Source organism: Ovis aries, chromosome 12 (assembly GCF_016772045.2).
Source record: "Ovis aries strain OAR_USU_Benz2616 breed Rambouillet chromosome 12, ARS-UI_Ramb_v3.0, whole genome shotgun sequence".
Classification (NCBI taxonomy): Eukaryota; Metazoa; Chordata; class Mammalia; order Artiodactyla; family Bovidae; genus Ovis; species Ovis aries.
This window is the reverse complement of record NC_056065.1, coordinates 61,077,372-61,094,375: the sequence shown is the minus strand read 5'-3', so window position 1 is coordinate 61,094,375 and position 17,004 is coordinate 61,077,372.

Genomic DNA, 17,004 nt, shown 5'->3' with positions numbered 1-17,004 from the left:
GGAGAATCCCAGGGATGTGGGAGGCTGGTGGGCTGCCGTCTCGGGTTGCACAGAGTCGGACACGACTGAAGTGACTTAGCAGCAGCAGCAGTAGTGTGTATATATCAATGCTATTCTCTCAATTCATCCCCCGTTTCCTTCCCCTGCTGTGTCCACGATGGCAGTTTATCAGGTACTGATTAACTTAGGTCAGGCTGACTCACGTGGAGGCGCTCTGCTGCTGCTGCTGCTGCTGCTGCTGCTGCTAACTCGCTTCAGTTGTGTCTGACTCTGTGCGACCCCATAGACGGCAGCCAGCCAGGCTCCTCCATCCATGGGATTTTCCAGGCAGGAGTACTGGAGTGGGGTGCCATCGCCTTCTCTGTGGAGTTGCTCTAGCACATTCTAATTAGACTGTATCACTAAGTTTACTAAGCCAGCATCTCTGAGTGTCAACTGTGGCTGCGTGAGTCCTCTTTCTCCTCTGTGTGACCGGAGGCTTCTCCAGGCCACCACCTCAGGTGTAGACAAGATGCAGATTAACAGTCAAACAAAATCAACGTGGATTGCAATTGCTGTCTGTTGTGTTGTGTCCACAGCTGCATGACTCCTGTCTGGCTGCTCCAGTGCCACCAACAAAATGATTCGTGGACCCCTGGGGTCATGCACATGCCACTGAGGATACCCCCTCACCACCGGCTGGCCTTAAGGGCAGTGCCTTACACTCACTTCCTTTGCCCCTTTACTCAAGGCCTGGAGCAGGGCCCACCGTCACCCCCAGGCAGGAACAGGGCGCCTGCTATTCTCAGGCTCTTCCTCACATGGTGCCATTGTGTCTCTCCACTCTGCCCATGTCTTCTCAAAGGGGAGCAGCTCTGCCAAGGGCAAGAGCCAAATGGCTGCTGTCCATCATTTCTTATCTCTTTAAATAAGCACCACTCACCCACCCAAGTGACTCCAAAGCCCTTTGCAAACATCTCTCCTAAGTCTCGGGAATTTCTCCAGACCATTCCCGCATTGCTCACTTGGCTACTTATCATTTATTCTTAGCTTTCACTTCCCTGGTGGCTCAGATGGTAAAGAATCTGCCTGCAATGCTGGAGACCTGGGTTCGATCCCTGGGTCGGGAAGATCCCCTGGAGAAGGAAACGGCTACCCACTCCAATATTCTTGCCTGGAGAATCCCATGAACAGAGGAGCCTGGCAGGTTACAGTCCATGGGGTGGCAAACAGTCAGACACGCCTGAATGACTTTCACTTTCCCATCAGGGACCTCTCCCTTCCTACCTGCTTCATTCCCCTTCCCAGTTTCCATTCCCCACCTCAGCTCCTCTTCTTCACCTTGGAGCTGATTCCCCAGCTACAACCTCTGCAATTCCTCCGGACAGAATGCCAGAGCTTTTCTCAACCTCAAATGCCTGTGGCTGTGCTGAAACCTTTAAAACTCCAAGCAGTGAAAAAAATATATAAACTATCATTTAAAAATTATAAACCTAAAAATGTTTATTTTATAAAGTCCAACAAATTAAATGCTAACCATTTAAATGCCTTTTTTTTTTTAAACTATCAAATGCTCCTGCTGCCTGAGTATTTGGAGGCCTGATTTGCTGGTGTTCAAAGCCTGAGCTCAGTTTGCATACTGGGGAGGCAGGCAGGTACCACCTTGCAGTTCCTGCCAGGTGCTCCCATCCCCCTTGAACTGCACCCTGACCCTCATCTTCTGCTGAACCCTAAAGGCAGGTAAGGACTGACGAGCCGCTGTGCTGCCTTGCCCAGCCTTGCCTGTTCAAGGAGGAGTGATGGGTGATGTGGCTAGCACAGCTGGTAGGCTCACCCCAAGCCTTACTGCCAGCTCCTTCTTCCAGTAAAGTCATCTCTCCTCTTCCCTCCCCATCCATGCCAGATACTATGTAAATCTATTTTATCTCTGACTCACTCTCACTGCATTGATTGCTACTCATTGCTATTTCAGAAAGATGACTAAATTCCAAGCGGATTGCTTATCTACACCAGAGGTAGTGTTGACAATCTGCTGAACACCCCCTCCCTCCTCTGGCTGGGCCGGGATAATGGGAAGGAGGGGAGCAAAACAAGCAACAGGCCGGGACAATTGTTTTGACCCCAAGCAAATTTATAGGGGTCACTGAAACATCCATCATTTCTCATGCCTAGCGTTTTAATGCCAGTAGAGGTGGTTATGCATAATTTATTATCTAATTGACTTGACCAAAAGGCCACAAGAGAAATGACAGGCAGACCCAGAAGACTACATCCCCACCTACCCCCACCTCTGCATCTCTTTCTCTATTTTTCTACTTCTGTTAATCAAAGTGCATTCAAACATGGGTTTACTTTTTATGTAAAACTCAAAATGTTTATCTCATAACCTCCTTCTTTGTGGCACAACCCTCCCTAAACTTCTCAGAACTTCCTTGAATCAAGTGGAACTATTGCGCTATTTATGGCTCTGCCTTTAATTTTAGTTATTTTGATTGTGAATAGTTGTCTTATGATAGTATCCTGAGAAAGGGGAGGAAGTCTATTTGCTGGGGAACCAGGAATGGTGTCTTTGCCCCTAGGCAGCGCAGTCCTTCCTGGAGTTTTAACCATGCCTTTTAAAGATATTTTCTGTACAAGCTTTTTTTGTGTTCTTGGCCTACCCCCTTGTTTTCCACCCAGGTCTCAATGACCAATACGCTTTCCTCCTAATTTTACTCATTTTACTTATAACCAGGCTTGACACCTTTAGAGCAACCTCTTCAGATCTCCTGCCCATTCATTTCCTCCACTCCACAGTGGTGCCGTGGGAGGTGCTATAGGAGAGACATGGGTATCATGGGAGATGAAGAAAGTCAAGCCAATCTAATATTTTGAAAATCACTTAAAGATTTTACCCAAAAAGAGATATGAAAAAAGTTCCAAGATGGACAATGGGGTGAAGACCAGATAAAGAGAGCAAAGTACTCAGGCATGAAGAATGTAGTAGTTTCCTAGGGCTGCTGTAACAAAGTATCACAAAGCAGGTGACTTAAAACAGCAGAAGTTTATTGTCTTAATTCTGGAGGCTACTTGTCCAAAATCAAGATGTTAGTAGGGCCGGGACTTTCCTGGTGGCCCAGTGGTTAAGAATCCGCCTGCCAATGCAGGGGAAATGGGTTCGATCTCTAGGTCAGGGAACCAAGATCCCACATGCCATGGGGCAACTAAGCCTTCGTATCTCAACTAGAGAAGCTCTGTGTGCCACAGTGATAACCCAGGGCAGCCAAAAATATTGAAATTAAGTAAAAATGTGTGAGTAGGGCCACACCGCTCTGAGGCCTTCAGGGGCCTCCTGCCTGCTTCTTCCAGCTTCTGGTTTGGCGTTCTGGCTAGCCTCTGCACCCCCCAGGCTTTGCCTCTGTTGTCTCACGTGTTCTCCCTGGGTGTGTGTGTTCCCTGCTCGTCTCATAAGGACACCAGTCACACTGGACTGAGGCCCTCCTCCAGGACGACTCCATCTTAACCAATTACATCTGCAACCACCCTATGTCTACATAAGGTCACATTCTGAGGTGCTGGGGGCTTAGGACTTCAACATATGTTTTTTTTTGTCGGGGGGTGGGGAACACAATTCAACTCACAACAAGGAACATGACCATCCCGAGAACAGCTGGTAGTTCTGTTTGGCTGGAAATTTGGTTATGACTAGCGAGTAGCAGGATATGAAAATAATCTAGCAACTAAGCTAATTGGAGAGCAAAGCTATAGAGTTGTTCACTTAGTTTATTTATTTATTTTAAGACGTTTGTTTGTTTGGCTGAGGTCTTAGTCATGGTGTGTGGGATCTTCCATCTTCCTTACGGCATTCAGGACCTTCAGCTGTGGCATGTGGGATCTAGTTCCCTGACCAGGGATCAAACCCAGGCTCCCTGCTTTGGGAGCATGGAGTCTTAGCCCGTGGACCACCAGGAAAGTCCTGTTCAATTCAGTCGCTCAGTCGTGTCCGACTCTTTGCAACTCCATGAATTGCAGCACGCCAGGCCTCCCTGTCTGTCACCAACTCCCGGAGTTCACCCAAACTCATGTCCATCGAGTTGGTGAGGCCATCCAGCCATCTCATCCTCTGTCGTCCCCTTCTTCTCCTGCCTCCAATCCCTCCCAGCATCAGAGTCTTTTCCAATGAGTCAACTCTTCGCATGAGGTGGCCAAAATAGTGGAGTTTAGTTTAAATGTGGAAGAGTTCTTTTCATCTCTCACTCCAGCCAGCAGCTTACAATTTTTTGCCACTGGTCAAAAGAACTACCATGTCAGTGAGTCAATAATGTCTGCTCTATCTGGTGGGCCTTTATTTATTAATCTGATGATATTCATTGGGCTCCATGTTCCAGGAATCATCCTTGGCAATGGAAACTCAGTGGCAAACAGGCAGGCTTGTTTCTGCCCTTGCTTCTGACCTTCTGGAAAAAACAACTCAAAGTGTGATCTTGCTAGTCCTCAGCCATGACCTTCTTCATCAACAAGTAACAATGTTTGGAAGGAATTCCAAGCTAGAAAAATTAAAAACAGACAAGGGGCAAAAATACAAAACAAAACAGGGAATCATTTTAACAGCAGAAGACAAGTGAGCTAATCCCAGATGGGTGGCAAGCCTGTGCAAAGCTCTTTCTATGTCAAGGCCAATGCCCTTGACATACCATAAGGTATCAGATAACTAACTCCTCCAAACTGCTAAGGCATGCTCATCATTCCAATAATAAAAACGGAAAATCCTCAACTGACCCTGCGGGACGGTGACGCTACAGCATGATGCCTAGTGCTCAGCCAGTTCGAGAGGCACAGCAGGAAATACACAGCTATTTCTTCCATACATTAGGGATAATTGGGCCATGCCCGGGCAAGCACAGTGAGTTGGAAGCAAGCCTTCAGCTCTGATCTGGCAGCACACTTGTTGATAAATTGTAAAATGTCTCCTGGTTTCCATGGAAAAGAGGAAGATGTGGCTGACATGTGACTCAGTGCAATTATATTCACTATAGTTAATATTTTCCATAAACTACAGATGGTCTCTGAACTGGGCGATATTTGCAGAAATCACACTCTAGTCCTATCAAATACTGCACAGAATTACCTTTCAAAGGAATAATGTATGTGAAACAGCTCATCTCATCATTCAGCAAATGACCCTGCCCTGGCGGGGAGTTTTCCATTAAGTAATATAATGTGTTTTCACAAACAGTCGGGAAGGAAGGAGAAAAAGAGTAAGATAATGAATGTCATTACAGATATTCATGAATAGTTCAGCTTTCCTCTCTTTCTAGGTGCACTGCAGGATTGTACTTCTCTGCTGTCTTTGAAGTTATGCATGACCATGTGGCTGACTTTGGCTGATGAAGTGTGTGCAGAAGCGACTTACGTTACACCTGAGTGAAAGCTTAAAGAATCAGTGCGCAGGGACTTCCCTCGTGGTCCAGTGGGTAAAAATTCGCCTTGCAGTGCAGGGGACACCGGTTTGATCCCAGATCGAGGAACTGAAATCCCATATGCCTTGGAGCAATTAAGCCTATGCACCACAACTCCTGAGCCCACACACCGCAACTAGAGAATCTGTACATCACAATGAAAGATCCCACGTGCTGCCACTAAGACCTGACAGCAAAAAAAAAAAGAGCCAACGTGCGATTTGCTACATTATCCTTTACTGCTGCCTCTGTGGAAGAAGGTATTGAGATGGGTGCTGTCAGTAGTCCCTGAGGACTCTGATGAGCATAGGAACAGTATGAGTGAAATCAAAGATCTGTGGGGTTAAGCCACTGAAGTTTGGGAATTTTTGTCACTGCCACACAACTTCTCCTGTTCTGATCAATAATCAGCAATAAATTATTCTCTTTTCCAGCCAGCTAATCAACACCTTCCTTGTTAATGGGGGCAGAATTCTCTGATGGGTGAACGAAGCCCCTAAAGGGCATTCTCTTGGATGTGCACCTGTGTCCGTGCTAAGTGGCTCGGTCATGTCCAACTCTGTGACCCTATGGACCAGGGCCCACCAGGCTCTGTCCATGGGACTCTCCAGGCAAGAATTTTGGAGTGCACTGCCATGCCCTTCTCCAGGGGATCTTCCCAACCCAGGGATCCCAGAGATTGAGCCCTTCTCTCTTAGTCTCCCACCGTACAGGGTGGGTTCTTTACCACTGGCGTCACCTGGGCACCTAGCAGGGCAGATCAGTCAGGGAGGCCAAGGTTGGGCTCCAGATAGATTGTGAAGGCTTTCACAGAAGCTACTAGAATACCCTTTTTTTTTTTTTTAACTTTTCAGTTAGAATAGATGCTTTGGATAACTGTGAGAAACTTCAGTATGATACAAGGTAAACAGGATTTTATTCTAGTCAATACTCAACAATGAAGACCCTAGAATATTATGGGCAAAAGGATAAAAGAAAAAAAGAAGGAAAAACAAGACAATCACATGCCACTTTAGTAGGTGAATTGTAGCCATCAAGTTAACATCAGATTTATCCCTCTCTCTCTCTCCTGTTCTCAGCTCCCTTAACTAAACCAATCTCATCACCTTTTTTCATCTCCAAATTCTACTCTGAGGCTTTGACCATGACTGCTGTAGCTACCGCTTCTGGGGCCACAAAGAGGGTACGAGGGGAAGTACAGGCTCTTCCTTTATCCTGGGGACATTCGAGGTTTGGTCTACTAATTCTTTCTCATTTCACCCCCAGCTTTCCTTTCCACTCCCTGCTTCTACTCAGACTGGTGGGTTACAGTCCTCCGGGTCCCAAAGGGTCAAACACGACTGAGCACGCATGCACGGAACACGTGATCAATAATGTGCTCTCTCAAGAAAGTATGATCTGTGTAAGATGACTATGACATGACAGTTACTTCACTGTTTGGAAGCTAGAAAAGGACAGGGTGCTCCCCTGACCATCCAGTGGCTAAGACTTTGCCTTCCAATGCACCGAGTGCAGGTTTGATCCCTGGTCAAGGAGATAAGAGCCCACATGCCTCATGGCCCCAAAACCAAAACACATGGTAACAAATTAAATAAAGACTTTAAAAAAACTGTTTGTCATCTTTAAAAAACCCCAGTAAAGGACAAACTACATATTTAGCATAAAGTATCACAAAAAACTTCATTTTTGTCTTCATGGTATTTAAGTGAAAATATGGCTTTTTGAATTGTTTTAAAAACATGTCACATAAAAAGAAGTTTGGGGAAATTTCTAGTGCTGTGTTGTGCTAAGCATGAACATAGGTTCAATGCCTTTGATGCATCCCTGTAACCACATACATTAGAATCAGAAATGGTAATTAACATGTGGCCAATTGTCAATAAATTCTTGCTAACTGTTCATCTTCTCTATGAAGCACTCTGCTATTTTTGATCAAGCCTTAATTAGTTCTGGCTTTCGTATGAGCTCTGGCTTTCTTCTGCTAAGTTTCACAATGTCTGCTGCTGCTGCTAAGTCATTTCATCCATGTCTGACTCTGTGCGACCCCATAGACATCAGCCCACCAGGCTCCCCCGCCCCTGGGGTTCTCCAGGCAAGAACACTGGAGTGGGTTGCCATTTCCTTTTCCAATGCATGGAAATGAAAAGTGAAAGTGAAGTCGCTCAGTCATGTCTGACTCTTAGCGACCCCATGGACGGCAGCCTACCAGGCTCCTCCATCCATGGGATTTGCCAGGCAAGAGTACTGGAGTGGGGTGCCATTGCCTTCTCCGATGTTCTATGTCTATAACCATGTAATTTGAATGTGTGTGTGTATTTAAAAGCCTTTTTGGAAAAACTGGGGAAATTTAAATACAGAAGACTGCATGCTAGATGGTATTTGTCTGTATGATAATGGCATTATAGTTTTATACTAGAATTTATTTTTCAAAGATGAATACTACAGATACTAAGACCTTAGGTCTTAAAGTATTATGATGTCTGTAACTTATTTTCAAGTGGTTCATCAAAAAAAAATTCAAGGTAAATAGATAAAGCAAATATGGCAAAATATTAACAATTATTGAATCTTTCCCTGATGGTTCAGATGAAGAGTCTGCTTGCAATGCAGGAGACCTGAGTTTGATTCCTGGATCAGGAAGATACCCTGGAGAAGGGAATGGCTACCCACTCCAGTATTCTTGCCTGGAGAATTCCATGGACAGAGCAGCCTGATAAGCTACAGTCCATAGGGCCAGAAAGAGTTGGATCTGACTGAGCAACTAACACTTCTCAAATTCTAGAGCTGAGTTATTCGTACTCACTCAACTTTTCTCTACATTTTAAAATGTTAATACCAAACAATTGATTTTAAAAAACTTTTCATGGAAAAAAAAATCAGAAGCAGGAACATCAGTATTCAGACCAATTAAAACAGTCAGTGATGTGTATGTATATACATGAATGAGTGATGTTTCTATGTACCCATATACCCAGAGAATAAGAAATGGTAATTAGCATATGGTCCGTTGGTGAGCTTTATAGTGCTGTGATTTCAGAGCAATAAGTGACGCACTCTAACAAAGAAATGCTACTATTTTCTTGACACATTTAGGGGCTCACGGAGGAGAGGTTTAATTCTACAGCCAAATAATGGCCTAACATACATGGTCATTTGATATTTCAAGAGATGAAAGTTAAATATTGTAATCAGACCTTGAACCTATTCGCAGGGTAGGAATAGAGACAAAGACACTTGTGGACACAGCATGGAAAGGTGAGGCTGGGATGAATTGAGAGAGTAGCATTGAAAACATATACATTACCATATGCAAAACAGATAGCCATGGGAAGCTGCTGTGTAATACAGGGAGCTCAACCCAGAAAGGTGGGATAGAATGAAGGGTGGAAGGGAGGTTCAAGAGGGAGGGGATATGTGAATACTTACGTCTGATTCACTTTATTGTATGGCAGAAACCAACATAACATTGTAAAGCAATTATCCTCCAATTAAAAGTAAATTTAAAAATTATAATCAGACTATATATTTTTAGGAAAAGTACAAATTTTTAGAAAAGCTCTGAAACTACTTGAATGTTGTCCTCTACTTTTAAGGTAATATAAATGAAACTGTTTACATGTGATTGTGTCTGCCTGACTAGATTTTCTTGGTGATAAAAACCATTCCTGGTTTCTGATGACTAATGTCTGATCAACAATTCCAAGCATAAATGTCACAAAATTCATCAGCGTCATCATGGTTTCTTTCAGGATAATGTTCAGCGGTGACTATTGATATAAACAAAGAAGGGATATTTTGATGAAAGATTAAAGAACATTTGGCATTTGAGAAATTCCAATTTTTGTACATTTTCATTTGCCAAGTCTTTTAAACTTTAATAAACAAGTCATGATATACCTGCTAAACATTTTATCTTTGGCTTTGTATTCTAAGATGTCAATTTTAAACTTAAAGTTCCCCAAAATATTTGGGAGAAGAGGATGTGGCCCAAGGATTTGGGAGTGTGAACATTAATTTACAAATAGTCAATAAAAGAAAATCCAAACAAAAGCAAAAACAACCAAAAAGAATCAAAAGAAGGTAATGACTAAATGCAGAGCTAAGTTATCTCTCTCTAAACTGTATGACCTCTATTTCTTACTGTGACAGTCAGAATAGTAAGTGGATTTGTCAGGATATTTTTTTTTAACCAAGCACATCTTAACATAACCTGTTTTCTTCTTCACTTTTAATTCTTGGGTTCTGAGTCTAAAGAAGAAACAGAATTAGAGCTTTACTGCTGTTTAAAATAAAGATATAATTACATAAACGATTGTTCCATTCACTGTGCCATAGGACATGTAAGGTCTGTCTTTTCTAAGCCCGAAAACCAAAGGACAAAGATAATCCTACAAGGCCCGGCACAGGCGGAAAACAAACCTGGCTCTTTGTCGCCATCATGTGGTCAATATGCATGTTATGCTTCCACTCTGCAGATACACTGCAAAAGGATGTTTTCTTGAATCACTCAGGCCTTAAATTCATAGAACTCATTTTTTTTTTAACAAAAAAATTATATTTTATGAAGGAACAATGTTTTAGTTATGTTTTCATTTTCTGGATCCTTTATTCTTCAAACCAGTAATTGTATTCACAAAAAAGTTTACAGAGATGGATAAAAAAATGTTCAGTTTCTTAGTTTCAAGTTCAGAAATACTTTCCTTAAAGATTTTTTTTAAGTCTTTATTGAATTTGTTAAAATATTGCTTCTTTTTTTTTTAATGTTTTTTGCTTGTTGGTTTTTGGCCCTGAGGCATGTGGGATTGTATCTCCCTGACTAGGGCTGGAACCCACACCCTCTGCATTGGAAGGTGAAGTCCCAACCACTAGACCACCAGGAAAGTCTCCTTAAATACCTTTACTTCTGATACACCTGCAAATAATTCACATTAGTTTCTGACAATTGAATAATAGCTCCCTTTCCAGTTAATGAATTGTGAACACAGTGTGTTCTTTTAGTAGATGTAAAAGGCTCAGCCTATTTATAGAGACCTGAGTGTCAGATGCACTCATCACCCATGTAATGTAAGACCTAATACAAATCACTTAATGTTTAAAGAGCCTCTTTTAGAAAAATAATGGGGCTGTATTGAGGGCTTCCATGGGGAGAGTATCCAGCTAAAAAAATCTGATTATTTCACTTCAGTTTGCACCACGAGATTTAACATGATGTTACTGTCTTATTTGATTTTCTTATTGTTTCATGAGTCGTAATCTTGTTTCTCCAACTAAAATGTAAGTTACTTGATGGCAAGGATGATATCAGACCCTTCAGCCTGTATACTTTTTACTTTATCATATTATCTGAAAAATTAATGTCAGCACTTATTTTTTTTTTTTTTTTTTGGTAATCGCTGGTGTGTTTTCAGTTAGCCCTTAGACCTAGTATATATTCCTTCACGACCTCAGATGAAGTACCGAGGTGTTCTCCGTTTTGAAGAGCTCTCAACTCCAGTTTTTTCTCCTCAGCACCATAAGGGTGTTGCTAGCTTTTGTGTCTGTTTGGTTTTTTTTTTTTGGATGTATAGTTGATTGAAAATGTTGTGTTAGCTTTTGCTGTAAAGTAAATTATACATACATGAGAAGTGAAAATATTAGTTGCTCATTCGTGTCCGACTCTTTGGAATCCAATGGACTGTAGCCCACCAGGCTCCTCTGTCCACAGAATTCTCCAGGCAAGAATACTGGAGTGGGTTGCCATGCCCTCCTCCAGGGGATCTTCCTTTCCAGGGATTTGAATCTGTGTCTCTTAGGTCTCCTGCATTGCAGGCGGATTCTTTACTGCCTGAGCCAACAGGGAAGCCACTCTTTTTAAGATTTTTTCCCATATAGGTCATTACAGAGTACCGAGTAGAGTTCCCTGCACTATGAATAGGTCTTTACTATATATTTTGCATAATGTGTGCGTGCCTTTACTCAACCTCTCAATGTAACAAGTTGGTAAACACCTTGAAAGGAAAGGAGGCTCATACTATTACTTTACTTTTTTTTCTGTACTTCACTCCAGAATCTTAACTCCTGAAATCCTGACTGCTTTGACAGCCCTAACTCCAATTTTTGGTCTCCCAATCCCTTCTGAGATAAGGTTTGGGACCTTGAATTTTGCTTTATTTGACACTAGCACACCAAACTTCCTCCTCCTTGTTTGAATCTTTGCAGTGTATCTTTTTTCACCTCTTCATTTTTAATATCTTGATTCTTTTATTTTATATTTTTACAAGTAACTTAAGATAGATTTTTAAATTTTTATCTTTTAAAAAATTCCTTTTCTTTAATAAAATATACTTGACATATAACACTGCATTAATTTAAGGTATATAACATGTTGATTTGATACATTTATGTATTGTAATATTGTTGCCATTGTAACCACAGTTATCACCCTTATCATGTCACATCTGATATTTCTGTGTGTGTGTGTGTGTGTGTGTGTGTGTGTGTGTGTGTGTAGTGGGAACAACTAAGATCTAACCTCTTAGCAAGTTTAATGATTATAAAATAATATTATTGTCAACAATCACTCTACTATGCATTAGATCTCCAGGACTTACTTTCCTATTATGTTGCAAGTTTGCAGGTGGACTTTTTTTTTTTTTCCAATAAACTCTGACAGTCTTAGCCTTTTGATAATGAAATTCACTCTGTGTATGTCTGTTGTGACAACTGACATTATTGGTTTTATTTCTCCCATTTGACAGCCATCACATATCTTTCTTTGTAATAGTTCATTTTCTCCCCATTTCATATGGATGCTGACTTGTGCAATGTTTTTTTCCTTTCCCTCACCCCATCCCGGTTAGTTTGAATTTGTACTTGGCTTTTCCATTCCTTTCATGATTATCGTCCCATCCCAAATAGTTGTCACACTGATATTTCTATTATTACATGTAAAGTAAATAATAGCCCTACTAAATTGTTTTGTTTCCTCTTTTACCCTAAGTCCCAATTCACTGGTTTTTCCATAATTTAATTTTTAAATTTTATTTAACTTAGAAAAGACTGATGCTGGGAAAGATTGAAGGCAGAAGGAGAAGGGGACGACAGAGGACAAGATGGTCGGATGGCATCACTGACTCAATGGACATGAGTTTCAGTAAACTCCGGGAGTTGATGATGGACAGGGAACCCTGGCGTGCTTCAGTCCATGGGCTTGCAAAGAGTCAGACACAACTGAGTGCCTGAACAACAAGATTTAGCTTAACTTGATATTGTCCTGTGCCGTACCATAATCATATTTCTCATGTTTCCTGAGTTGCTTTTAGTCAAAATAACAATTTGAAATTTTTAGAAAGCACTTACATTTACTAATAAATAATACTGACTAACTGTCATTAATATACTGATTGTATCAACAACCAAAATGTCTCAAATGTGGGGAAGAAGTCAGCCAGTTCTACACGCTTAACTGAGTACACTGATTTTCTGTGTTGCTCTGTGATCCAGATTTATCAAATACAACGGAACTTTTTAGGACTGATATGTAACTGCATTACACTAAGCTTTTATTGTTTAATCCTGTTTTGCTTTGTGGCATGTCATTTGCCCTTATAATAGTATCCATATAATGATAGATTGCATTGCACAAGATTCTATCCTAAAATCAGTTTCTAACCCACAATTGGAAAAGACCCCGATGCTGGGAAAGATTAAGGCAGGAGGAGAAGGGGGCAACAGAGGATGAGATGGTTGGATGGCATCAATGACTCAATGGACATAACTCTTAGCAATCTTTGGGAGTTGGTGATGGACAGGGAAGCCTGGCTTGCTGCAGTCCATGGGGTCGCAAAGAGTCCGACATAACTGAGTGACTGAACTGAACTGAACCCACAAACCCACCCCCAGAAGTTTTCTCTTACTTGTGCTGAGTTAAGCGTCCAGTATCATCAGACTCTCAAAATTAATCACTTTCTCCCCTTAATTTTTAGTAAGAAATATCTAACTATTCCTGAGAACTTTAGGGTGTAATTTTTTGCATTAAACTTTGCTCATTCAGATTTCACAAAAACTCCAAAGTCAGGGCTCTGATTTTCCTGTCATTATTCCTGATTTAGCATAACTCTTCTAGCTGTTCTATTTGAATTCAGTCAAATGAACTTTAAGATTATGCAAATTAGATGATACACCCTAATATCTCTCTCTACCTGCTTATCTGTCTATATGCTTGAGTTCCAGTAATATGCTTAAAGAGTTGGATTAAAGGCCAAGGGTTTCCAAGAAGATTATTCCTCGATAAATACGGACAATTTAATTTACTGTTGTAAAAGCAAGCCATTGATCTATAAGAACACTATTCTTTTAAATATTTGTAAAATAACATGGCTTTTGTTAAGCATGGTTTTTCCTCTTAGGAGTTGGTCAACTTACGTTACAGTTTTTAGCTTATTGTGGGTAAGAGAGAAAAATAACTACATTTTTGCTATTCACTTATAGCATCATTGCTTGCTAGTTGTAGACCACTGTATCTTTGCCCAGGCTGCTCCCACCCTTTGCCACATCATCTGTAATGTTTTATTGTCCTTATTCATTTACTATTCAGCCCGTACAGAACAATGACTGTGTATTTTATACATACACTCATTTATTTACTCAGTAAGACTTGGCTATGTGCCAGGTCTGGGGAATAGAGCAGTGACAAAAACAGAAATCCCTGCCTTCATGGAACTTATGTAGAAATAATGTAGTAAATGAGTAAAATGTAGCTTACATGGTGATAAATGCTAGAGAAGTGGGATAGAGAGTGAGGATGGGGTTGTGATTTCTAACAGGGTGATCAGAGATTTGACTAATGTGACATTTGAGCAAAGACCTGATGAGGTGAGGGCAAATTATATATGTAGATATCTGGGGATAAAGTATTCCAGAAAGAGGGATTAGCAGGTGAAAAGGAACTACAATGGGGGTATGCTGGGTTATGCCTGATGTGCAGAAAAGCCACAAGAAGGCCCAGGTAGCTGGAGGACAGTGAGAGAGGGAAGAAAAACCACATTCATCCCAGCATTGCTAGGGCCTAGTACTGTGTCTATATTAGAAATTAACATATTAATAAATATTTTGATGACTAAGTAAAAAACACCAATATTTCACGAAAACTAAATGCACTAAATTCAGTTCAGCTATTTTTTTTTTTTAACAAAAATATTTTTTCTGCTTGCCCAGAGTTTGGTTTTGCCATTGAAACAGATGTGACTTCTGTTAATTCAGATTTCAGGTCCATTCAGATGTTGAATTGGAGTATGTCACAAACACACCCAAATCTTTTTGCACTTTTTCTGTGAAAGTATGTACAAAGAATTATAGCTTTTGGTCAATACAAACACGGAAAATGCTGGCAAACACTGATGAATAATATAACATTCAGATCTCTTAGCAAGGTAACAGCATTACGCAGAATCAGTTAAGGAAATTGCCAGTTTAAGGACTTACTTTGCTTGTAGAGTTTATTTCTCAGAACATCACTCAGAGTCTGTATGAAGTATCCTATGCATATATCCTCATTAATATTTATCTTATTTTCACTGTTATCAGCAGGTGGGGTCATGAACACTGGTGTGAAATGGCAACTTTACATGCCTTATTAGATCTTGATCAGATTCTCTCCTGCTTTCCCTGTCTCACTTTGGACTCCAGGTGTTAGCATTTCCTGCTGTTGCTTTTGACTTATCAATGGATCCCTTTCCATCAATGTCGTCTCTATATTGATTATGAAGCTTTAATTCTGAATGTTTTGTTTAAGCTTTTATTCTAACAATGTCTCCTGTCTTCCTGATTTCACAGCCGATTCTTCCTGAGATTCAGAAAAGCATATACAGTTCCTACAGTTCCCAAGAAACGCTTGACTGGAGATATTGATTGTAAAAGCTCTATTTCCTCAAACTCATCAGAATCTTCAAGAAGTCAAAGATTCTCAAGTGTTAATGCTCTTCAGGCATCTGTAGTTAACCAAGTTGTATTCATTACAATGAAGAAGAACACATAAACAGAGAACTAAGGGCTTTCTCAGTTAGAAGTTGTTAAGAAATAATCTATTTTAGGATTTGGGCTTTGGTTGGTGACTTGAAGGAGAATCTAAGGAACTGGGGATTTACTCTCAATTGGATGTTGTTAGGCAGCTTGGGCAATCCTGTGACTGGGCATCTCAATCAACCTGATCTATATATCTATTTTATCTAATAAGAGGAGCCTAGTGGGCTGCCATCTATGGGGTCACACAGAGGCGGATACGACTGAAGCGACTTAGCAGCAGCAGCAGCAGCCGTAAGAATAAAGCTATAATTTGTAAATAAGTAATAGTCACTCACTGTGGCCAAGAGGTGGCTGGCAGAGTGACCCTGTGTCTGTGCTTAGACAAACTGCTGAAATGCTTTGTGCCTGTGTGCATGCTAAGTCGATTCAGTCATATCCTGTTCTTTGTGATCCTATGTACTGTACCCTGCCAGACTCCCCTGTCCATGGAATTCTCCAGGCAAGAATACTGGAGTGGGTTGCCATGCCCTCCTCCAGGGGATCTTCCTGACCCAGGGACTGAACCTGCGGCTCCTTCATTGCAGGCAGATTCTTTACTACTGCAAAGTAAAGTCCCAGAGGTGCTTTACTTTGTCTTATTTTATCATGGTTTCAGAGTGACCTTGTCTGAGGTTGATAGGAGAATAATATGTAATAGGAGAATTACATATTGTAATTGTAATAGGAGAATAATATGGCTTAACTGTGAGTACTAGACCAGCTTGTGAGTGTCAGAGGCTCTTCCTTTTTAGAATTTTTCATTCAGATATGATGTCATTACATGATGTCATGATATGATGTCAGTACTTTTACAGAAAAGTAAGTTTTAAGTGAATTTTCATAAAGTCAACACACTGTGTCATCAGCATTCTGCTCAAGAGAAAGAACATCACCAGCACCCAGAAGCCCCCATTATGCATCCTTCAAATTACTAATTTCGAGACTACTCACTATCCTGACTTCTAACATCAGAGATTCATTTTGCCTAACTTTGAGTTTTAGATGAATGGAAACATACAGAATGAGCTTTTTGTTGCTAGGTTTCCTGGATTCTACACTGTGTCTATGAGATTCATTCATGTCTTGTGTCTGGCTTTAATTAATTCTTGCTGCTGAATAGTACTCTACTGTGTAAACACACTACAGTTTACCCTGATTACTGTTGATGGACATTTGAGAATTTCCAGTTTTGGGGGATTAGGAATAGCGCTGCCGTGAATGTTCTAGTACATGTCTTTCAGTGAATTCATGAATACATTCTTGCTGGGCAGAAGTAGAATGGCGTGTGTTCACCTTTAGTAAATAGTGCCAAACATTTCCCCAAAGTGGTAGGGTCTGAGAAGTTTACGCCCCCACCAGCCATGTGAGAGATTCGTACTTGCTCTAGTCCCATGTTATACTGTTGCAGAATATAAAGAAGAAAACTTCCAAATATATTCTACAAGGCTCCTATTACCCTGACACAAAGTTGAAAAGGATACAACAGAAAGGAAAACTGTCAGTCATTTTAAATAAGGCTGTAAAGATACTAAAGAAGATATTAGCA